We start from the raw sequence: 23,671 nt of genomic DNA on the forward strand, positions 1-23,671 counted from the left end.
AGGAAGGAAGGGACTTCCCCGGTAGTCTAGAATTATAAAAGCATAACTAAGAGAGGCAGGTTAGCTTAGAGAGAGGTGCCGGATCGGGCTTGAACTCTCCCCTGCTGGATCGGGCTGTACTGGCCTGCCTCCCTCTACTCTCACTATATTATTGATTATATAATAAATAAAACTGATGACTACGAAGAGAAGCAGGTGGGCTGGGTTAGGCGGACACTGCAACTCCTCACTCCCTAACTATAAGCTTTATCAAAGAGGAGGGTTTTCAGTTTACTCTAAAAAGTGGTGATGGTGTCTGCACCCCGAACCCAGACTGGGAGCTGGTTCCAAATATGATCTCTTTTCTTAGTTCTTGTCAGAACATGTGCTGCAGCATTCTGGATCAGCTGAAGAATCTTAAGGGACTTATTTGAGCAACCTGACAGTAGGAATTTCAATAGTCCAGCCTGGAAGTAACGAATGCATGGACTAGTTTTTCAGCATCGTTTTGAGACAGGATATTCTAAATTTTGGCAATGTTACGAAGATGGAAAAAGGCTGTTCTTGAGGTTTGTTTTAGATGGGCATTAAAGGATATATCCTGATCAAAAATAATCCCTAGATTTCTGACAGTAGTGCTGGAGGCCAGGGCAATACCATCCAGAGTAGCTATATCTTTAGATAATGAAGTTTGGAGGTGTTTAGGGCCCAGCACAATAACTTCAGTTTTGTTAGAGATTAACATCAGAAAATTGTAGGTCATCCAGGATTGTTTATTTTCTGCAGCCTTCAGCTGGGTCTCCAATCCCAGCAATTGTTTTTTACTGTCTTTCTTCTTCTTACTCGAGTGAGCTATTATCTTGCCTCTTATATAGGCCTTAGAGGCTTCCCACACTGAGCCTAACCTCTCAACTGATCCTATGTTGGTGTCAAAAAACATTTTAAGATCTTCCCCTAATAAATTGGCAAAAGTTTCATCCTGAAGCAGTGATACATTCATCCTCCATCTATTCGATTTAATAACGTTTATACCCAAATGCACCCCCCATTGCACAGCCGCATGATCTGTTAATGCAATCGGTCCAATTGTACAGTCTACCGTCCCTTCTACCAGGTCATTGGATATCAGGAAATAATCTATGCGGCTGTGACTTTTATGCACATTTGAATAAAACGTATATTCCCTATCTTTGGGATGTACTAGCCTCCAGATATCCACGAGGCCCAAGTCCCCCATCATTAAATGTATGGCTTTTCTGTCTCTCGGCATACTATTTGTGAAGAATGTTTTATCTAAAACCCCGTCTTGTACCTGATTATAGTCGCCAGAAATTATAGTGTGGCCGTCCACTATTCCCCCCATCATCTTATTAACCTCATGAAAAAAGGCCGGCTCTTCTTTGTTTGGGGCATAAATATTACATATATTAACTTTAACTCCATTTATTTTAGCCTCAACACAAATTATCCTCCCTTCATTATCTTTATGTTGTCTCAACATGACAAAATTCAAATTTTTATGTATAAGTATTGCAACCCCACATTTACTGCTAGTATAAGAGCTATAGTATACCTGTCCCACCCACCCAGTCTTAAATTTAGCTATTTCTGTATCCACCAGATGTGTCTCCTGTAGCAGAGCCACATCTGCTTGTTGAGATCTAAGATAGGACAAACATTTCTTCCTTTTAGCAGGGTTATGTGAACCATTTATATTCCAGCTTATAAACTTTACCAAATTAGCCATATCTTAGCCCATTTATACTCCATCCTATCGAGTTATCCAAAGCCTACACATTAAATACTCAATCATATCACTTAATACTAACCATTTAGGGTGTTGTCCAACTGCCAAACTTACCAAACAAAAATAAAACATCAACATATAATATGCCCCACATTTTGCACACAAAGGACTCTTCCACAAAACCAGAAAAGAAAAAGAAAGAAAGAAAATAACATCCATGGGTGGGAAAAAAAACCATCCACCTAAAAACCATAGATGCAAAAAAAACAACAAAAAAAAACCTTGCTCCTACCTCCCTGTTATCCTAAAGAGAAGGAAAGGAAAAACAAAAACCTCAACTGGTCCGTGAGTTGCGTTCAATGACCAACCCAAAGAACCCCCGCCAACCCCCTCACACCATTATTCAGAACTACTATCCTTTTTGCAAATGCTTTCCAACAGGTGGCACCGGACTGCCACCTACAGCCCCCTTGGGTGAAACTCAGTGCCGCCCCCGTTTATCATTCACAGTAAACAAGCTTACACCCCCCCAACTTAGAACATAGACATTTACCTATTAACGTTTCCCACAGGTCGGTATGGACACATACCCTCCTCCCATGAGACTGGTCCATGTTTCAGCAAGACTTTCCCTTAGGTCTCAGGTAGAAACAGAGCCAGGGTAGCCTATATCCGTCATCAGGCAGCCTGTCAACAGTCCAACAACCATTTGGCATATTCATTCTTGTTCTCCATCCTGTGCGTCGCCGGCGCTGGCAGCTCCAGCAGCCTCTTTATTCAGAAATGCCAGTGCTTTGCGATGGTCATCAAATCTCATCCTCTTTCCTTTCCAGGTGAAGCGCATTTGTGCCGGTGGTGCCATTGTAAACCGCACTTCCAAAGAGTGCAACTTTTCCCTCACCTCCGAAAACTTTTTCCTCCTCTCCGCCCACTCCCGTGGTAGATCCTGGAAAAAAGAGAGCCTGCACCCTTTCCACTCCACTCCTTGCCCTTCCCTATTCTTCCGTTTAGCGGTAGCGAACACTTTCTCCTTCTCCAAGAAGCACAAGAAGCGGATGACAATGGGTCTCGGTGAGCGATTTTCATCCACCACTGGTCCACCGGGGACCCGATGCACTCTCTGTAGTTGCGCTTGATTCACTGGCACGCCCAGAGCCTCGACAATGATGTTCCTCACACATATCTCCAGTTTGCCCTCTTCCAACTTCTCTTTCAAACCAACCAGAACCAGATTCTGGCGCCTGTCCCGATAGTTGGCATCCTGCTGGGCCGCCTCAAGCACTGAGCACTTCTTGACATTTATCTCCACTATTTGCCGAAGGCCAACGTTCTCATCTTCCAAATCAGATATCCTACTCTCCGCTGCTTCCAGACGCTGTATGACGCCATTAACATCGGTGCGGAGGCCCGCATTGTCCTTTTTAACTTTGTCAATATCAGCTTGCCATACCAGTAGTAGCTTACTAACATGCCCAACTCGTCCATAGCTTTTCCGAGCGAGTTTTGCATGGCAGACAGGACGCTTGTATCCATGCTTCGTTTATCACCACCTGGGCCAGCCAAGGTAGTTTCTTCTTCTTGTTTGTCGCCGTCCTGTATGTCCGCCATATTGTTAGCGTTGGGCCTACTTCGCAGCGTTCTAGAGGGCCGTTGGCTTTGCCCCGTTGCCATCCAAAACGTATATGTGTTACACCGTGCCAAAGGAAAGTTCTCAATCACACTTTTACCACTTTAAAGTAAGTTCTATCTCTTACATTTCGAGGTTACGGGTTATTCTGTTGGGAGCTCTGTTCTAGGCGGCCATGTTCTTCAGCATGCTCACGTGACTCTTGCACCCCTCGAGATGGTTTTTGACTTTAGCTCTAATAGCTGCACCTCTACATTTTGCTTCTTCCAGTTTATCTAGTTTTGAGCTCAAATAAACATACCGCTCCGTATTCTTTGACTCAAAATCATCAAGGCTACTAGCTTCTTTTTGTAGTTCTTCTCTAATGTAATTTTCTGTAGCCAAATTTTTGATTTTTTGAGCTTTGCTAAATGAAATACAAACTTTTTAAATTCTACTTTTCAACTCAGTCCACCATAACAAAATGTCATCATTTAAAAAGATCTCTATATTTGCATCTTTCAACATTTTATTCATTACACCTCTGAAAAGGACATCACTCAAAAGACTGCTGTTAAAACACCACACTCCTCTTCTTTCTGTGAAAGATTGCAAGCAGCACGAGTAGGTACTATGATCACTCCATACATTTTGTACGTATTTTTGTTTGTCAATATTTTTACATAACAATTCTGATGCAACACACAAGTCAATCCTGGACTGTCTCAGAATATTGTTGACCACCTGTTTTCTGGAAAAAAAACTCTTACTCGGATTGGAGGCTCTCCATACGTCACACATATTGCCTTTTACCATCAGTTGTTGCAGTTCTCTCCTGCTCACATCAGTCTTAAATACATTATTCACAGAAATGTCCATATCCGTTTGCACCACATTAAAAACTCCAAAAATCAGTGTGTTGGGAGTACACCACTGATTCAGTCCTTTAATGAAACATTGTCTTTCCTTGTCCAGGTTTGGTGCATAAATGTTTATAATTCTAATGTTCATCTGATGCACAAGGCAGTCTATAATAATCAATCGTCCATCTGTATCTTGATGTGTTACAATCACTTAGTCAGCCACATCTGTCTTTAGTAAGATAGCTACCCCACATTTCGTTTTAGTGCCATTACATACATACACGGTATGGTCCATAACCTCCCCATTTCCCTGGCCTTTGCATCATCCCACTTTGTCTCCTGTAGGCACAGAATGTCAAATGTTAGTGCAGACAGAATTGAAACCAATTTAGATTCTGTGCGCAGCCCATTGGCGTTTAGGGAAGCCAACAACAGCATTAGAGTGAGGTAAGACATGACATCAACACAAAACGATCAAATGTATCTGCTAGTACGGATCTTTCTTCTTTCTGGCAACCCTCTTTCTTCCTGTGAAAAGGTAGAGCCCCTCCTTTCCCCCAACTCACCTGACATGCTCCACAACATTTAAACTGACCCCTTATCCTACACGCACAAACGCGCTTACAAGCACACACATATGTAGCGGCGAATGTTTGTAACTACACGCGGTGCCGGCAACCGCAGCGTGGTTCATTCATGCGCAATCTTTATTTACACAACTTTCAGTTACTCACCAAACAGCTGTAAACCACATAGCGAACGACATGGTACCCGTCGATTCTGCTCCATAACACATTTCTTTCTGTTAATCCATACATTGTGCACGCAAACACCAACATTACACTGATAGCACCGACTTTCATTTTCCTGGTCCCGCAGCAATTTGTTTCCCCAAGGAACACGAGCCCCATGACAATGGCTATTTTATTTCCTGTTTGGGCCAGGGGAAAGGGTTTATTTGAGCGGGGGAAAGCTATTGTGTCAGTATAAAATTATGGGCTGTATTGTAATGCAATGCTTATTCAATTACAGGAAATTAATGTTATTAGTATTATGAGGAGTACATGAGGTGTATGAAGTATATTTCAATGTATGTGTGTGATTTGATCAAATATCTGCTGAATCACTATACATAACAAAACCCCCTGTGATGTTGGTTTCTACCAATTAGTGTAATTGAAGGGCCTTATTTAAAGCGCAGGTTTTTCTGCCTTGAGAGAGAGTCGGGAGGGTGTCAACTTGCTGAGAGATTGTATACAGAAACTTGTTGAGAGAAGAGATTTTTTTTTTTTAACAGAGTGCTGGATGACGTATTTTAGAGCACTGTAAATAAATCTACATTTTCCCTGCAAATCCAAATTGGCTGTTGGCTGTGTCTTCATCCCATCACCACCCAATCTCAGTGTGTCCTTGTCGCCACCATCCTGTGTGGACGTGGGCGGGGAAGCCCATTTTTCACACTTCCCATATGACTTACACTTATTATTAGATGCCAGGGACCTGCAGCCACTACCGCGATACCCAGATCTGGGTCTTGGGAGAGTGATTCAGAATTTTGGTTCAACTGAAGTTGCACAACCGGTTCTGTCGACCCCCCAGGCATTACGCTCTCAGGTACATTTAAACAGCTCTCCGGCAAACCAACTTCCCATGAAGGAGAGGACACACTAAGATGCAGCCCACCCTTCTCTCCCAGTCCATATCGTGCAGGAGTTTCTGTTCTTAGTAACATATCTCTTTCCAGGCCATCTGGAGGCAATCCAAAGTTATAAGCAGTGCTCTGATTAGCCCGCCCTGTTACTACAGTTGCCTCTACAGCATGCGACGTTACCATTTTTTGTACAACCTTATCAACCATTGTCTCATCATTATCACTCTCATTAGATGACCCTGACTGACTATTGTCAAACAAGTCTTCGCTGCCAGCATTAATCTCAGGGATGATATCACCCTCCATACTGGAGGCATTAACTGACTCAACCTCGCTTACATTACAGATACATTCTAGCATTTTGTTGTGACATATCTTACATCTACTCACCATTGCCGTGCAGTCTCTGGCGCAATCTTTAAACTCATGTCCAGGAAGCAGACCTATTCTGCACACTCTCTGTTGGTGGTCATGGATGACTCTGTAAAACTGCATTCCTTCTGAGGTCTCAAATTTCGCAGAGTATGGCAGGGATGTAATTTACCCCTCAAACGTGATTCGGACAAACCTGGTCCCATCAGCCACGTTGGTTCCCAGCCAGTACCTTTGTTTTATCGGTGACACTGGCGTTACACCCCATAATTGTAGTTTTGTGTAAATCTCTTTGTCTGTGGTGTATGCTAGTAGTCGGAGAAAGGACACCATGACTTCTCTACGGCTTAGTTCATGACCGGTAAAATTCACATCGTCAACTTTCAAACCTTGAAGAATGTTTTGTTTTCCTTTTTCATCACTCAAAGTGACTTTATACACGTTAAAGGAGATTCTTCTAAAAGCCATTAATCCCCCTGCCATAAACTGTATCATCTTCATGATTTCTAATGCAGTCACCTCAATGTCAGACAATGCTTGAATCTTCACCGTTAAATCTTTCTCATATTAGGGCTTTGACTTTTGCCCAAAAATCATATTCGAAGTTCGTTTTTATATTAATATTAATATTCGAATATATTCGAATATTTATTAATAATATTTTGACCATTAAATGCCTTCAGTCTAAAAAAAAAAATTAAGTCAGACCCTGGATTAAACACAAACAGTGTGCTGTCAACTTAGCGACTTTTTTTCACAAAAGCGACTAGCGACAAATCTGGCGACTTTCTGTAGAAAAGACAGCGACTTTCTGTAAAATAAAAAAAGAGTCGCCAGTATTGTCCAACGAGCACGCCATGTATTTCTCTCCTGTAGCCCCAAAACAGTCCCCTCTCTCTTCTGTTGAGTGACTGAGGAGCAGCCCCCCCCCCTCTGTGCTCTCTCCTCATGTGCAGCAGCACTGAGCAGGCAGGTAGGAAGGGGAGGAGGGACAGGGTGCGGCGCCGGTGTAGGTAGGAGAGACAGCGGAACGCGACGGGAGAAAGACGCCGCTGAGCTGGCCTGGCCCTGGTCTGGCCTGGCCTGGTCTGGCCTGGCCCTGGGCCAGCCTGCTTTCTTTGAGAATTAGGGGGGAATGCACCGCTACCGAGCCACGGCCGAGAGACGTGCGTCGCCGCGACGTGTAGTTACATTTTGAAATGCGTGAAAAAGCCTCGGAATCTGAACTGAAAACAACTTTACAAGCAAACTCATTTACAAAAAATAATGCCCATAACAGGTTCGAATATTAAGGGTTAGCTAATATTCGTTCGAATATCATTATTTTTTTAAATATTCGAATTATATTCGAATAACGAAGTTCGGAGTCAAAGCCCTATCTCAAATACCTTCTCCGCCCTGGTCCCTGGTAGAGGCCGGTGTTTCGGTTTAACTGGTTTTTGAATTAACTGGTGATAGAGGCAGATGTGGTGTAGGCGTGGCCTTTCAGGACCCATTCCCGACTAACCAGGAAATAAACATTCTTATAGCTTCGCCTCTATTTTACATTAATTTGTCGGTGTCTTGTGAAACTTGACGATAGAAACGAGTTGCTGAGCATTAATTCTGGTCCCGACAGACATTCATGCAAACACTAGCCGTTGTCGTTGCGAAATATCATCCGTTGTCTGGCGACTGTGTCTCTGTCTTGCTGCAAGCCACGGAGACACCCAGATCGACTTGTGAATTTACATCAGTAAACACTTCAGCATTAAAACAACACTGTATCTACAATGTAAGCAAACTGGGATATGATTCATTGTAGGAAAAATATATGTCTCAATGTAAGTAATTAGCTGGGGAAGTTTCATGTTAATCTGTTATTCATTTTTACCCCATCACATAATGTCATGCAAAATGTGTGGGAATTTGAAATCTTTAAAGGCTGTTTTGTCATATTAGAAAACTCAACTGCAGTAGCACTTACACATACATGTCCGTTTAAGCATTATCCACACAAATACGACACATACTGTATGAACGAAAAAAATAAAAAATAAAACGAAAAAACGCTGGGATCTTGCTGGGATTCGAACCTTCGATGTCATGGACAAATAAAATGGACAGACTATCTTACACATCATCTATACCACTACACTACACACCGCTGAAATGATTTTGTGATTTCTATCTATATATTAGACTCTTAGTCTAAATTAACACAGGTTAACATATGAGAGAAATATACGCCCATGTTAACTGGTGATATCACAATTTAACATGGGCAAATGCAAACCTAGAAACTGTAAAGTATAGTTCATATTTGCCTCACATACCGAAACCTTACTGATGTACAACAAACTGGCATGAGACTTAACACTTTATTCCGTTTTGGGAGTAAAAATGAAACACGTCAGTCATGCGTCAACTGACTATAGTTGTGTTTAATTTATGTCTGTGTCGACCCAGAATCGCGCTTTTTGTCTTATAGTAGCCTATACACTATTGTTATGACCATATAGCCATTGGATGTTTTGTAGCAAAGTGCTGCTCCTTGTTTTCTCTCGGGCGACTTAGTGTTATCTTAGTCTCGGATAAGTTAAAGTGAGTTGCAGCAAAAGTCTTGTGATTTGAAGTGAAGAACATTTAAAAGCTTATTTTTTCACACTTTGACTTTTATTTATCCCACACATAATTTGTTGGCCTACTTTGACGACACAACATGGTCATTATGGTATGTGCTTTGATGTACTCGAGACAGTTTAATAACATTCATGTTGCTGTTTCAGATTCCTAATATGGGTCATATGAAATTAAACAGAACTAATCAGTTGACTTGCGGCCCAGGTTGAAGAGACTGTTTGTGCTGAGATAGGCCTATTAATAACAATGATAAATGATCACGTTTGCGCATGACTGACGTACGTTTAATTTTTACCCCCAAAACGGAATAAAGTGTTAATGAGTACAGGCATAATGAATATTAAAAAATGTGGTTGCGAAGAGGTTGTAGCTTAACATAACACATCTACGTAGCCTACAGAAATATAATTGCATTGCTATTGATATGCCTACAGATGTAGGATCACAACTTAATCTGAGCGGATCGCACATTTTGCCACAGCTGAACTGTTTCCACGCTGCGTTCAGCTGGGTGTAAAACCTCATATGTATCTTAATGTTTTACTGACAGGCTGTATTGAAATATAAACAGATGTCTTTTCTTGTCACTCAATTCATTTTGTAGCCTACTGTCACTGAATGAACTTGTAATGCCGTTGCAAAACGAAGACTGACAACGTAGACCATATCGAAGCCTGTTTGAAATACTGCAAACGTCAATAAATCGCTCAAATGTTCAGGTTGTCATTGTTATTTGTGTCATAATCCTGTTTAAATAAACTTATTACAAACACATTAAACAGTCTGAGATGTTTGTTGACGCCGCAGCTCGAACACAGAGTGAAGACCTCTGAAATTAGTAAAACAGAGCGCAGTGCGCCCAGATTAACTTGTGTCACAATTACCGTCGACGCCTATACGCTCTCTGATCTAGTTTCATTAAGACCTACAAATATCTAATAATTATGTAACATGGGCACCACAGCAGCTGTGGTGTAAAAAACAAAACCATAGTTTTCACACGTCAACATCGTGCACCAAATCAAGCTGAATATGCAATGCAAGATCGTCTTATTTCATAAGGAAATACTTTGACCCAATACTGTGTCTGAAGGAAAAAACAATTTGATGCATGTCATCCCTTCTCTCTCTTATTCCCGCATTCACTGGCTCTCTTCAGCTGTTGATACGGAACTTTGAACGGTTTGGTTCATGTGACAACATAATAACTTAAGACTTTAAACATGAATTAATTAATGGCAAAAAGCGTAATGAAAAACTATTATTATATTACTCTATAATTTCTTAAGCTTGATCTATACACACTTTCATCCAAATAAAACACAAGTGTAATTGATTTTGCACCAAGTGGATGCACAGCTGTAGCAACTACAATCAGGGTGAGGGGTAGACTATAAAGATCTGAGTTGCATGTCAGTATTTTGTGGGTTTTTGAGTAGGTTGGATAGATAGTCGACAGTGAGCTAAAATAAGTAGTCAAAAGAGTGATAGTGTGTAACTGAGTGTTTAGTGTAAGAGTGGTAGTCTTGTGAGTGATAGTGTGTGACTGAGTGTTTAGAGTGGTAGTCTTGGGAGTGATAGTGTGTGACTAATTGAAGTGTGTTTGTGAGAGGCTGGTCTTGTAGGTTTGTTGTGCGTGTTTGTCTCTGTGTATTGTCTTGTATTTGCTTGTTTGTGTGTTGGTGAAGAGTTTAGGGTGAGCAGGAGGTAGGTCAGACAGGTGGAGGTAGGTCAGACAGGTGGAGGTAGGTCAGACAGGTGGAGGGAGGTCAGACAGGTGGAGGGAGGGGAGGGAGGTCAGACAGGTGGAGGGAGGTCAGACAGGTGGAGGTAGGTCAGACAGGTGGAGGTAGGTCAGACAGGTGGAGGTAGGGCCACAAAGATGGATCCGAAAATTGTTCAAGAGGTGCTGGATCTCAAACTCCATAACAAGTATCCTGAAGGATTAACCAGCATGGAGAAGTATGTCATCAAGAGAAGAGCTGAAACCTTCAGGATAAAGGGTGAGGAAACATGCATTATGCACTGCAGAACTTCATGATAATCTGTTATGCTACAACTCCAAGTAAATCTAATATGACATTTAAACACCAGATAGAGACCTGTACTATATATGCAGGCGAAAAAGAAACCAGTCACAGCACCTGGCCAACGTTGTACTAACTGCAGAAGAGGCCAATTCCATTTTTGAGGAGTTTCATTGTAGCAAGATTGGTGGGCACTGTGGAGTAGAGAAAACCCACAGTGCTATAATCACCCGCTACTACTGGCCTGGAATGGAGGAGGACGTTCGCAAGTGGGTGAGTTGGTATCCTCAAAATGTTGAGGTGGAATACACACATCAACTGTATCGTGTACTTTACACATAATTATTAGTGATGGTTTTCTGTCTACGCGCATTCCTGTCATACAGCACCAGGGATTGTACTGTGTATTACATTGCAAATGTACAAGGCCTGTCTGTGGATGTAACCCTAAAATGTTTTTCAATGATCATCATTCTTAAATATTTGTGTATTTTAGGTTTCTCAGTGTCATCAGTGCCAGTTAAGGAGAGCACATATTAAAGAAAAGGCCCAATACAATCCAATAGAGGTAAAGGAAATTATGCTATACACTCACTTTTTTTAAAACTTTATTGATATCCTTCTCATTTCTTCATTTTATAATTTTTTTTTTCTCAGGTTTCACAGCCTCTGGAACTTGTTGGGATGGATCTGGTGGGTAAACTTACTCTAGCAGATGGTGGTAATCAGTACATATGTGTCATGGTTGATTATTTCACCAAATGGGCAGAAGCCTACCCACTCAAAAGCAAAACTGCAGTCGAGGTGTCAAATTGTATTGTTGATTTCTTTTACAAATTTGGTGCACCAGCTAGACTGCTAACAGATCAGGGCTCAGAGTTTTGCAACATGGTACAGTAACGATGCTTTATGTGTCCCCCAGTATGTAATAACACTTAGTGCTGTGCTGACTTAATGTGTCCCATTTTCAAGGTCAACTATGGGTTATGCCAGAAGCTGGGCATCAAAAGAAGCCTCTGCTCCCCTTACCATCCACAGACTAATGGCCTTGTGGAAAAATTGAATGGCAGAATACAGAGGTTTTTTTTTTTTTTTTAATACCTGAACGCATTTGTGCTGTCATTACACAACATGTTTTAGCAGTTCCCAGCAGAGCATCTTTATTGTAAAATTGAACCCAAGTTCTCTTATATTTTTTTTTTTTTTTTATGCCAGCTCACCACGAAGTATAGTCCATACTTTTTGATGTTTGGGAGGGAGGCGAGGTACCCCTCAGAGGTGACTGAAGAATATGAAGTAAGATTCATGTATGTATGTATGTATGTATGTATGTATGTATGTTAGTATGTATGTATGTTAGTATGTATGTATGTTAGTATGTATTCTACTCTACTTTCTGTGATTTGTGGCAGGTCACACATGACAAAGTACACAGGCTGCTCTGTATGGAGGAGACCTCAGAAGGCATACGCAACCAAGACTCCGCATATGAAGAAGTGAAGCACAATGTCAAAAAAAGCCAAGACAAGGTTCAAAAAAGGAAACAGGAGAGGGGACAGGAGGACCACTTTAAAGTGGGGGATTTGGTTCTCCTGAAAAATATGAAACGGGAGCTAAGGAAAGGGTGCAAGCAAGAATCCAATATGCTGGGGCCCTTCAAAATTGCAAAACTGCAGGGAAATATTGCTGACCTTGTGCCATTTAAGGGAAAGAAAACGGTTTGCAGCAACATAGACCTTTTGGCACCTTATGTCCTCCCAGAGGAGAGGATTCCTGCAAAACTAAGAAAATTGGATCCTTCAACCGTGGCTGGCCCATCCCAACATGCACACATACACAGCACACAAACATGCACTTCACAACATGCACACATACACAGCACAAAAACCACTGAAGGAACATCCATTTCCATTCCAGAAGCTCCAGAAAATGCAGAAATGTGTGAGTAAACCTCTACAAAGTACACCCTAAATTATGAATTTCAGAAGTAACTGATTGTCATTGATATTTTACAGTAATCAGAGACCTATGGGCAGGAGGTCGTAAAGAGACCTTGTGGTCAAAGGCTGGGCCATACAAAGTTTATTCCGAAAATATGATGGACCTGGCACCAGGAAAGGAGTTGGAGTCAGAGGTACTTTGTTGTTTCCTGATAAATCTCTTTCAGTAGTAAAAAACCGTGGATCACAGTTCAGTCTTGTACTTATAGGTTGTGAATGCATACCTATGCATTGTGGGCCGTACAACGGGGGCAAGAATTATTGACACCTATACAATGACTGAGGTCTGGCAGGGCTCTCAAAAATGTTTCAGAAGGGTAAGTAGGATGTTTTACCTCTTCAGTATATCATCTGAAATGGAGATGTGAGTATAATGTGTTTGTTCTTAGCTTGACCTTCTGAAACATGATGTGGCTGCTGGAGCCGTTTGCCACCAGGGACACTGGACGCTCATTGTAAGCTATCTTAAATGTTAACAGATTCAGATAAAAACTATGACAACAGCTGGTGTACAAGGGGTTGTTATAATTTGTAACTACATTTCCATAGATCATGTATCTCAAGGAGAAGAGGTGCTTGTACTTGGATCCATTTGGGGCCACGCAACAACAAATGGATCATTGCAGGGATGTGACAAGGTGGGTAAAATACCAGCTTTAATGATCAAGTTCTCACTTTGGATAATATTGAGGGAGGGACAAAGCACTTGTGATTGTTTACCTAGGCTAACATTAGCTTGTCCCAGTGTAGTCATTTTAACATTTAAGTCACTTTGGATTTAAAAGATCTTACACGGCTTAAGTTAAAACTGGAAAAAAAAATCATTCCATTTTCTATGTAGAGCCCTAGTCCGGAAACATTATCCGGCAATCGGGAAATGGACATGCTCCACTGTTGCCCATCCCAAACAGCAGGACACCACATCATGTGGAGTGTTTGTGTGCAAGGTAACAATGTGAATATCTAATGTGGCCATGAATCATCGATGTCATTATTAAACTTAACAGTGTTTTTAGCTTGCAGAGCTGATCTTAAAAGGTGAGGCTGTGCAGTACCCTGTGGACCAGGAGGGTGTTACACAGTTGAGACTGGACATGGAAATGTCCTTGTTGAATGACACAGGTATGGAGTACTCTACCAGGTATACTTAAATGTGTTTTTAGAGTTACACTACATCATTGCCTGTAACATATTTTACAGATGACTTGTCCCAGCTGTGTCGGGCTTGTGGGGAGGAGAGCTCAGGGGCTGACACAGATGACTGGGTAAGTAGCATATTTCAGATGCATGCCAACGCTTGACTGGAAGACTGGGATCCACCATGTTTAGGTTACCTTCCAAATCACCGGGTGAACTCTCAGAATAACAAAGTTATTGAACATTTGTAGTGTTTCTCTTTCAGATTGAGTGCACCGCCTGCACTAAATGGTACCACAGTGTGTGTGTTGGGCATCCCTCCACAGAGGGAGATTATTTTTGTAAGGGCTGTATATTTTAACTTTTTTTTTTTATTTATTTATTTTTTTTCCCAAATCATTGCAAGTAGGCTACAGACTGAGGACATGTACATGTTATATATGTGCGTATGGCAAGTCGCTCAACCAATCAGCGCGCAGCTCATCTAAATATTCATGACCATACCATATTTGGAAGAAAAGCTCTTGTTACAAATAGGGCCAAAACACAGGGATGCATAAGGGCCAGTAAAATATCAACCAGGCCATTTTCAGCCCAACCAATGTTACATACCCCATTAGGAGACTATAAGGAACAGTGTGAAATACCCTATATAATCATTCTATCACCCCTTTAACCCCTGTAGTACGTCTGTACCTGACTCAATATGTCTTCTATCTTGGAGACTACACTTCCCGAAGCCGTCACGAGCTGACAAATTTCAGACCTCTGCTGCTGCCGCTTTTCTAGCCCCAGAAAGTAAGCCGTACATTTCTCTCCATCTACAATATTTACAGCTTTGCTGCGTATTGCAGCACCTTTACAGCGATTTATTTCTAGCACTTCAAGTTGTTTCTGTATTTGTTCATACTTAACTGTGCTTATTGCATCCATGCTGTCTAAACAGTGCATTTCAAGTTCCAGATCTATATGGAGCTGCTTCTCAGCAAGACTCTCCTTCCATTTTTTCTCCTTACTATAATGGATGCTTTTTTTCTTTAGTTGGACCTTTACATCCTCCCACCAAAGACACACATTTACACTATATTCCCTCGCACATAAAACATAGTCTAGATAATCATTTATTTTTTTCACAAATGTTTTGTCAAGGAGAAGGCTGTTGTTAAAAACCCACAGACCCCCTCCTTTTCTAACACCTAAATCCCCAAAAACACAAGAAAAAGAGCTGTGGTCGCTCCACCCATTAGGCTTATACACCAGCCTGGTGAGTTAAACCCACCGAGGCAAAACAATAATCAATTCTGGACTGCTTTAACACAGTCAACACTACTTGCCGTCTGGAGAAAGTTCTTAACCTAGGATAGGCTGTTCTCCAGACATCATACAATCTACATACTGACATGAGCCGTTTAAGCTCCTCCCTACTAGTATCACTTCTGTATACATTGTTCCGTGAAACATCACATGGAGACATACGTACATTAAAGTCACCTAACAGTATCATGTTCATACTATACAATTTTTTCAGAGAGAGGAAGAACTTCTTCCTCTCTGATTCTACGTTCTGCGCATACACATTAATAATACGTATGCACACATCGTCATGTTTACAGTCTATTACCAATACTCTTCCCTCCGTATCGCTGTATACAAGCTTCACATCAGTGACCTTGTGCGGTCTGAGAAATATAGCCACTCCACTTGTCGAATTCGGCCCACAGCTCGTGAAAACAGAGCCTTGCCATCCGACCGTGTAGCTTTCCAATGTCTCATTGTCCCACTTCGTCTCTTGAAGACAGTAAATGTCACTTTTCTCAGAGTCCAAAATCTGTTGCAGTTTACCTCTGGATCTAAGGCCATTTGCATTAAGTGAGAACAACAGCAACATAGGAAAAAGTAATGAAAAGAATGTCAACATGTCAGTGCCTTTTTGTAGCTTCAACATTTTTTTCCTTCTTTTTGCTTTTCTCGCCACACTTTTTTGTCTTTGATTAGCCGAAATATACGACGTGGCTTCCATTTCTTGGTCAGAGCCGTTAGGTTCAGTGGCCCCAGCCCCAAATACAGTATTTACAACCATCGAGACAGAGTGTACTCTTGCAGAATCAGTAGATACAGTGGACTGGCTGCAATCGGACTCTCCCACGGATTGCAGCAGAGGATCTACATGTGCAGGTTGCACACTCCCCTCCGCCGCCACGCTTCGCGTCATTGCCAATGTACCGTCTACACTGCTCAAAGATTTATCTGCGCCTGCTGGTGTTATGGTTTTTACGCCCCCCAGCACACGCACACTCCTCTCCTCAAGATTGATACATGCATCTGAATCGCTCTCTGCTGAGGCCATCTCCCCCCCAGACTCTGACATACTACATTCAGAGGATTCATCATCCTTATTACAAATACACTTGGCCATGACATTATAACATATTTTGCATTTACTCACCCCAGTTGTGCACTTTCTAGCGTAGTGGCCCTGAATACCACATTTGTGGCACAAAAACTCCGGGCAATCACGGAGAATGTGTCCAGGCTGCAAGCACATCCTGCACACTCTCACCTGCCTGTCATGGATGACCCGAAAGTATTCTGTGCCCATCGCTGTCATGAATCTAGTCGAGTACGGCAGAGATTGAACTTCAGACGTGAAGCGAACCTTCACAAACCTGGTACCGTCTGCAATTTGGGTCCCTGGCCACATCCTCCTCCGTATAGTTGACACCGCAGACACTCCCCAGGACGCCAGCTTTTCACATATTTCTGCATCGGTGATGTAGGCTGGCAGGTTTAAGAAAGAAACTACCTGCTCGTCATTACAAAGGTCCCGAGCCACAACACTGGTGGTTCCAATTTTAAATCCATCCAAAAGTTTTTTCTTCCCTGCCAGTGTACTCAAAGTCATTTCAAATTTACGTTGCCCAAGACCACTGCACGCCAGCAGTCCCCCACACATGAGTTTCACACCCTGCAATAGTTCTACTGTAGGGACAGCTTCCTCACCCAAAAGCTCCACATTTATCGTGAGTTTTTTATCGTATTGTACCTCACGTCGCTCATCTTTATCCGTCCCTGGCTCGGTCTCCTCCTCCCGTGGCACCTCCAACAGCTGGTGACGCCTCCTCTCCTCCTTTTCCCCCGTCAAAATATCACTATTTGCAGCCGTCTGTGGCGCTTTGCCTCGCGGCTCCGCCGCCATGATGGGCCGCACATCGGCGGCTCTCTTTATCTCCGTCGGAGTGTCTCTGCCAGGCTGTGGGTCGGTTACCTTTGGGGGAAATCTTCCAATCGGTGGGTCAGAAGCCATGGTGGGTAGTCCTGCCATTGCTGGGGTCAAAGCCATTGCAGTCCGTCCATTCCTCGGTGGCTTGCCGTCGTCGTTGTTGTTCGCTGTGGTCATTTCCGGGTTGGTCGGTCCGCTACTCTCATTCACACAAGTCATGCTCACTTCTCAATTCTAAACACACTCACCAGCAGGCAAAAAAAGTCCCCCAAGCAGTCTAACACTGCAAGGGGGCTAAAGAAACAAACAAAATACACCACAAAACTCCTCTTTTTTTTTTTTCTTCGATTTCTTTCACCCACACACAAACACAGGGCGTTTCCCAATCTGTGTTCTTCTATTGACTTGTGTGCTTGTGTCCCTGTGAAACGTCATCTCGTGTTGCCAAAGTACTGTCCCAATACACAAGTTCGCATTTCGCCAAGAACAGTTAAAATTCCCGGATGTATTCTTGACACGCCCATTTACCAAGGATACATCGGTTGATAACTTGTATGAACTTCGCAGCACCTGTATCCCAACATTCATTTCGGCATTCAATGATGGTTGGATTTCCAGTACATAGACAGCCCAAAAACGGGACAATTTTAACAATTTTCGCCATCTAATTCATCAATAAATTCACTTCTGAGAACATTTTAGGCGAGAAATGAACGGTTTATATTTCGAATATAGGCAGTCTTGCGAAAATCTTTGCCAAATTGACAATTTGCTCGAATGTTTTCGGAGTTTTCGGAGCTCCATAAAATGACGCTCAGCGCTCGGACAGTCACACTCGGAGATCCCGCTGTAAGACGGAGGTCTTTTAGACCGGTCCCGTAAATAAGAGGCTTTTATTTCGCCGTTTCGGATCGTTTGTTTAAATATCACAACACGTGGTTAACTGTCTTTTCGGAGTTAAACTCAACAAGCACACACACACACACACACACACACACAGCGAAGCAGGCAGAGGAGAGATATACCATAGATAGACTGTATATTAGCCTACATTAGATTTTGTATTTTGTTCATATTTTTTGTGTATTTGTTTTCTGATTTATTAGAAGTTGAGTTTCAGTCTTTATGATAAATAAACAGTGGTACATAAAGTGGTAACATGCTATGACATGTTATGTAGACTAAAGGGGAGACACCAACCTTTATAATTTGAATTGCTAATTTCCATTTCCCTGGGCATATACAGTGCACTACAATAATATAGAAATGATAATTCCACATAACACTAATAGGAACACATAGGACACACCAGTGCATATGCCTACTTATTTTTTTATTTAAACTGACTTAAACTTATATGCTAATAATAGTAGGGATCCCGTTCCACTCTTTTGAATAAGTTAGGGGTCTTTGAGCTAAACCATAAACAATAAAATTAAAGCTCAATTAGTTTTATTTTTCAATATTATTGCAATAGTTGTAGCATTATGAGGTTTTCTTGTCCGGAGATTGTTTTAATACAAAGTGGTTATATTGTTGTGGTTTTTATTTCTAGCTGGTATTTTGGAGCCTTGCAGGTAGCCTCTGTGCTGGGGGTGTTGAGCAATAACAGGAAGAAGGCATCGTCTCAAACTGTTAACCGTGTTTTCTGTGCTTGTTAACTTGCGAGTTAATTCTTCCAAGAACAACCAGCAAGAACGTTCTCTCCAAGAACACAAGTCCGTACTTTGCATTCTTGGTATTGAGAAACGCCCACAGTCTCCACTTCCTCGCGAGATTTCAGGGTGGTATGGCCGTAAGCCATTAGAGCATGTGAACACAAGGTATTTATAGATGGTAAAATGCAACTACACTTGTGGTATAAATTAGGAGCACAGACCCTGCTGTTGAAAGTGTAGAATAAAAAGCTTACAGCACCGGGTATTCCCAGGCAGTCTCCCATCCAAGTACTGACCCCGCCCTACCTTGCTTAGCTTCCGAGATCAAACGAGATCGGGCACGTTCAGGGTGGTATGGCCGTAAGCCATTAGAGCATGTGAACACAAGTTATTTAGAGATGGTCAATTACGCTTGTGGTATAAATAAGGAGCAGAGCCCCTGCTGTTGTAAAACCGGAACATAAAGCTTACAGCACCAGGTATTCCAAGGTAGTCTCCCATCCAAGTACTGACCCAGCCCTACTCTGCTTAGCTTCCAAGATCAGACGAGATCCGGCCTGTTCAGTGTGGAATGGCCATAAGCCACTAAAGCAGGTGAAAACAGGCTATTTATAGATGGTAAAATGCAATGACACTTGTGGTATAAATTAGGAGCAGAGACCCTGCTGTCGAAAGTGTAGAATAAAAAGCTTACAGCACCGGGTATTCCCAGGCAATCTCCCATCCAAGTACTGACCCAGCCCTACCTTGCTTAGCTTCCGAGATCAGAGGTGTTCAGGGTTGTATGGCCGTAAGCCAATAGATCATGTGAACACAAGTTATTTAGAGATGGTAAAATTCAATTACGCTTGTGGTATCAATTAGGAGCAGAGACCCTGCTGTTGTAAAATGGTAATAAACAGCTTACAGCACCGGGTATTCCCAGGCAGTCTCCCATCCAAGTACTGACCCGACCCTACCTTGCTTAGCTACCGAGATCAAACGAGATCGGGCGCGGTTCACGGTATGGCCGTAAGCCATTAGAGTAGGTGAACACAAGGTATTTATACATGGTAAAATGCAAGTATACTTGTGGTATATAGAAGGAGCATAGCCCCTGCTGTTGTAAAATGGTAATAAACAGCTTACAGCACCGGGTATTCCCAGGCAGTCTCCCATCCAAGTACTGACCCGGCCCTACCTTGCTTAGCTTCCGAGATCAAACGAGATCGGGCGTTTCACGGTGGTATGGCCGTAAGCCATTAGAGTAGGTGAACACAAGATATTTATAGATGGTAAAATGCAATTACACTTGTGGTATAAACAAGAAGCAGAGCCCCTGCTGTTGTAAAATGGTAATAAACAGCTTACAGCACCGGGTATTCCCAGGCAGTCTCCCATCCAAGTACTGACCCGGCCCTACCTTGCTTAGCTTCGGAGATCAAACGAGATCGGGCGTTCCACGGTGGTAGGCGTCGTAAGCCATTAGAGTAGGTGAACACAAGGTATTTATACATGGTAAAATGCAAGTATACTTGTGGTATATAGAAGGAGCATAGCCCCTGCTGTTGTAAAATGGTGATAAACAGCTTACAGCACCGGGTATTCCCAGGCAGTCTCCCATCCAAGTACTGACCCGACCCTACCTTGCTTAGCTAACGAGATCAAACGAGATCGGGCGTGTTCAGGGTGTTATGGCCGTAAGCCATTAGAATAGGTGAACACAAGGTATTTATACATGGTAAAATGCAAGTATACTTGTGGTATATAGAAGGAGCATAGCCCCTGCTGTTGTAAAATGGTAATAAACAGCTTACAGCACCGGGTATTCCCAGGCAGTCTCCCATCCAAGTACTGACCCGACCCTACCTTGCTTAGCTACCGAGATCAAACGAGATCGGGCGTGTTCAGGGTGGTATGGCCATAAGCCATTAGGGCAGGTGAAAACAAGATATTTATAGATGGTAAAATGCAATGACACTTCTGGTATAAATTAGGAGCAGAGACCCTGCTGTTGAAAGTGTAGAATAAAAAGCTTACAGCACCGGGTATTCTCAGTTAGTCTCCCATCAAAATACTGACCCAGCCCTACCTTGCTTAGCTTCCGAGATCAAACGAGATCGGGCGTGTTCAGGGTGGTATGGCCGTAAGCCATTAAAGAAGGTGAAAACAAGATATTTATAGATGGTAAAATGCAATTACACTTGTGGTATAAACAAGAAGCAGAGCCCCTGCTGTTGTAAAATGGTAATAAACAGCTTACAGCACCGGGTATTCCCAGGCAGTCTCCCATCCAAGTACTGACCCGGCCCTACCTTGCTTAGCTTCCGAGATCAAACGAGATCGGGTGTTCACGGGTGGTATGGCCGTAAGCCATTAGAGTAGGTGAACACAAGGTATTTATACATGGTAAAATGCAAGTATACTTGTGGTATATAGAAGGAGCATAGCCCCTGCTGTTGTAAAATGGTAATAAACAGCTTACAGCACCGGGTATTCCCAGGCAGTCTCCCATCCAAGTACTGACCCGGCCCTACCTTGCTTAGCTTCCGAGATCAAACGAGATCGGCGTGTTCACGTGGCGGCGGTATGCGCAGCCATTACAGCAGGTGAAAACAAGATATTTAAAGATGGTAAAATGCAAAGACACTTGTGGTATAAATTAGGAGCACATACCCTGCTGTTGAAAGTGTAGAATAAAAGCTTACAGCACCGGGTATTCCCAGGCAGTCTCCCATCCAAGTACTGACCCGGCCCTACCTTGCTTAGCTTCCGAGATCAAACGAGATCGGGCATGTTCACGGTGGTATGGCCGTAAGCCATTAGAGTAGGTGAACACAAGGTATTTATACATGGTAAAATGCAAGTATACTTGTGGTATATAGATGGAGCATAGCCCCTGCTGTTGTACAATGGGAATAAAAAGCTTACAGCACCGGGTATTCCCAGGCAGTGTCCCATCCAAGTTCTGACCCAGCCCTACTCTGCTTAGCTTCCGAGATCAGATGAGATCGGGCATGTTCAGGGTGGTATGGCCGTAAGCCATTAGAGCATGTGAACACAAGTTATTTAGCGATGGTAAAATTCAATTACACTTGTGGTATAAATTAGGAGTAGAGCCCCTGCTGTTGAAAGTGTAGAATAAAAAGCTTACAGCACAGGGTATTCCCAGGCAGTCTCCCATCCAAGTACTGACCCGGCCCTACCTTGCTTAGCTTCCGAGATCAAACGAGATCGGGCGTATTCACGTTGGTATGGCCGTAAGCCATTAGAGCAGGTGAAAACAAGATATTTATAGATGGTAAAATGCAAAGACACTTGTGGTATAAATTAGGAGCACAGAACCTGCTGTTGAAAGTGTAGAATAAAAAGCTTACAGCACCGGGTATTCCCAGGCAGTCTCCCATCCAAGTACTGACCCGGCCCTACTTTGCTTAGCTTCCGAGATCAAACGGGATCCTGCGTGTTCACGGTGGTATGGCCGTAAGCCGTTAGAGTAGGTGAACACAAGGTATTTATACATGGTAAAATGCAAGTATACTTGTGGTATATAGAAGGAGCATAGCCCCTGCTGTTGTACAATGGGAATAAAAAGCTTACAGCACCGGGTCTTCCCAGGCAGTCTCCCATCCAAGTACTGACCCGGCCCTACCTTGCCAAGCTTCCGAGATCAAACGAGATCGGGCGTATTCAGGGTGGTATGGCCGTAAGCCATTAAAGAAGGTGAAAACTAGATATTTATAGATGGTAAAATGCAAGTATACTTGTGGTATATAGAAGGAGCATAGCTCCTGCTGTTGTAAAATGGTAATAAACAGCTTACAGCACCGGGTATTCCCAGGTAGACTCCCATCCAAGTATTGACCCGGCCCTACCTTGCTTAGCTCGAGATCAAACGAGCGCAAAGCGGTGTTCACGGTGGTATGGCCGTAGTTAGAGCAAGGTGAAAACAAGATATTTATAGATGGTAAAATGCAAAGACACTTGTGGTATAAATTAGGAGCACAGACCCTGCTGTTGAAAGTGTAGAATAAAAAGCTTACAGCACCGGGTATTCCCAGGCAGTCTCCCATCCAAGTACTGACCCGGCCCTACCTTGCTTAGCTTCCGAGATCAAACGAGATCGGGCATGTTCACGGTGGTATGGCCGTAAGCCATTAGAGTAGGTGAACACAAGGTATTTATACATGGTAAAATGCAAGTATACTTGTGGTATATAGAAGGAGCATAGCCCCTGCTGTTGTACAATGGGAATAAAAAGCTTACAGCACCGGGTATTCCCAGGCAGTCTCCCATCCAAGTACTGACCCGGCCCTACCTTGCTTAGCTTCCGAGATCAAACGAGATCGGGCGTGTTCAGGGTGGTATGGCCGTAAGCCATTAGAGCAGGTGAAAACAAGATATTTATAGATGGTAAAATGCAATGACACTTGTGGTATAAATTAGGAGTAGAGCCCCTGCTGTTGAAAGTGTAGAATAAAAAGCTTACAGCACCGGGTATTCCCAGGCAGTCTCCCATCCAAGTACTGACCCGGCCCTACTCGGCTTAGCTTCCAAGATCAGACGAGATCCGGCCTGTTCAGTGTGGAATGGCCATAAGCCACTAGAGCAGGTGAAAACAGGCTATTTATAGATGGTAAAATGCAATGACACTTGTGGTATAAATTAGGAGCAGAGACCCTGCTGTTGAAAGTGTAGAATAAAAAGCTTACAGCACCGGGTATTCCCAGGCAGTCTCCCATCCAAGTACTGACCCGGCCCTACCTTGCTTAGCTTCCGAGATCAAACGAGATCGGGCGTATTCAGGGTG

The 23,671-nt window shown here is 42.9% G+C and overlaps 1 long non-coding RNA gene, 11 other non-coding genes and 9 pseudogenes across 12 annotated transcripts in view; 1 reads left to right on the top strand and 20 right to left on the bottom strand.

Annotated features, from left to right (window-relative positions):
* The first annotated feature begins 13,137 nt into the window (after nt 1-13,137).
* Nucleotides 13,138-13,505, top strand: LOC120548773. The gene is made up of 3 exons (XR_005637279.1): nt 13,138-13,184; nt 13,257-13,322; nt 13,417-13,505. It is a non-coding gene; the product is annotated as an uncharacterized LOC120548773 (long non-coding RNA).
* Nucleotides 13,506-19,129: 5,624 nt separating this feature from the next.
* Nucleotides 19,130-19,248, bottom strand: LOC120550173. Its single transcript, XR_005637648.1, has one exon. It is a non-coding gene; the product is annotated as a 5S ribosomal RNA (ribosomal RNA).
* A 98-nt stretch (nt 19,249-19,346) lies between these two features.
* On the bottom strand, nt 19,347-19,465 carry LOC120550403 (annotated as a pseudogene).
* A 104-nt stretch (nt 19,466-19,569) lies between these two features.
* On the bottom strand, nt 19,570-19,678 carry LOC120549962 (annotated as a pseudogene).
* Nucleotides 19,679-19,782: 104 nt separating this feature from the next.
* Nucleotides 19,783-19,899, bottom strand: LOC120550396 (annotated as a pseudogene).
* Nucleotides 19,900-20,003: 104 nt separating this feature from the next.
* Nucleotides 20,004-20,121, bottom strand: LOC120550127. Its single transcript, XR_005637603.1, has one exon. It is a non-coding gene; the product is annotated as a 5S ribosomal RNA (ribosomal RNA).
* Nucleotides 20,122-20,225: 104 nt separating this feature from the next.
* Nucleotides 20,226-20,344, bottom strand: LOC120550471 (annotated as a pseudogene).
* Nucleotides 20,345-20,448: 104 nt separating this feature from the next.
* On the bottom strand, nt 20,449-20,567 carry LOC120550322 (annotated as a pseudogene).
* Nucleotides 20,568-20,671: 104 nt separating this feature from the next.
* Nucleotides 20,672-20,790, bottom strand: LOC120550180. Its single transcript, XR_005637654.1, has one exon. It is a non-coding gene; the product is annotated as a 5S ribosomal RNA (ribosomal RNA).
* A 104-nt stretch (nt 20,791-20,894) lies between these two features.
* Nucleotides 20,895-21,013, bottom strand: LOC120550228. The gene has a single exon (XR_005637699.1). It is a non-coding gene; the product is annotated as a 5S ribosomal RNA (ribosomal RNA).
* A 104-nt stretch (nt 21,014-21,117) lies between these two features.
* On the bottom strand, nt 21,118-21,235 carry LOC120550220. Its single transcript, XR_005637692.1, has one exon. It is a non-coding gene; the product is annotated as a 5S ribosomal RNA (ribosomal RNA).
* Nucleotides 21,236-21,339: 104 nt separating this feature from the next.
* LOC120549963 lies at nt 21,340-21,454 on the bottom strand (annotated as a pseudogene).
* Nucleotides 21,455-21,562: 108 nt separating this feature from the next.
* Nucleotides 21,563-21,681, bottom strand: LOC120550001. Its single transcript, XR_005637493.1, has one exon. It is a non-coding gene; the product is annotated as a 5S ribosomal RNA (ribosomal RNA).
* Nucleotides 21,682-21,785: 104 nt separating this feature from the next.
* On the bottom strand, nt 21,786-21,904 carry LOC120550263 (annotated as a pseudogene).
* A 104-nt stretch (nt 21,905-22,008) lies between these two features.
* LOC120550226 lies at nt 22,009-22,127 on the bottom strand. The gene has a single exon (XR_005637697.1). It is a non-coding gene; the product is annotated as a 5S ribosomal RNA (ribosomal RNA).
* A 104-nt stretch (nt 22,128-22,231) lies between these two features.
* Nucleotides 22,232-22,350, bottom strand: LOC120550257 (annotated as a pseudogene).
* Nucleotides 22,351-22,454: 104 nt separating this feature from the next.
* LOC120550235 lies at nt 22,455-22,573 on the bottom strand. Its single transcript, XR_005637706.1, has one exon. It is a non-coding gene; the product is annotated as a 5S ribosomal RNA (ribosomal RNA).
* Nucleotides 22,574-22,897: 324 nt separating this feature from the next.
* LOC120550003 lies at nt 22,898-23,016 on the bottom strand. The gene has a single exon (XR_005637495.1). It is a non-coding gene; the product is annotated as a 5S ribosomal RNA (ribosomal RNA).
* A 104-nt stretch (nt 23,017-23,120) lies between these two features.
* LOC120550393 lies at nt 23,121-23,239 on the bottom strand. Its single transcript, XR_005637724.1, has one exon. It is a non-coding gene; the product is annotated as a 5S ribosomal RNA (ribosomal RNA).
* Nucleotides 23,240-23,343: 104 nt separating this feature from the next.
* LOC120550398 lies at nt 23,344-23,462 on the bottom strand (annotated as a pseudogene).
* A 104-nt stretch (nt 23,463-23,566) lies between these two features.
* The window catches only part of LOC120550126, a 119-nt gene continuing 14 nt past the window's right edge, over nt 23,567-23,671 (bottom strand). Inside the window, exon 1 of the ribosomal RNA XR_005637602.1 lies at nt 23,567-23,671. This exon is cut by the window's right edge and continues 14 nt beyond it. This is a non-coding gene — a ribosomal RNA (5S ribosomal RNA).

Source organism: Perca fluviatilis, chromosome 20 (assembly GCF_010015445.1).
Source record: "Perca fluviatilis chromosome 20, GENO_Pfluv_1.0, whole genome shotgun sequence".
Taxonomy (NCBI): domain Eukaryota; kingdom Metazoa; phylum Chordata; class Actinopteri; order Perciformes; family Percidae; genus Perca; species Perca fluviatilis.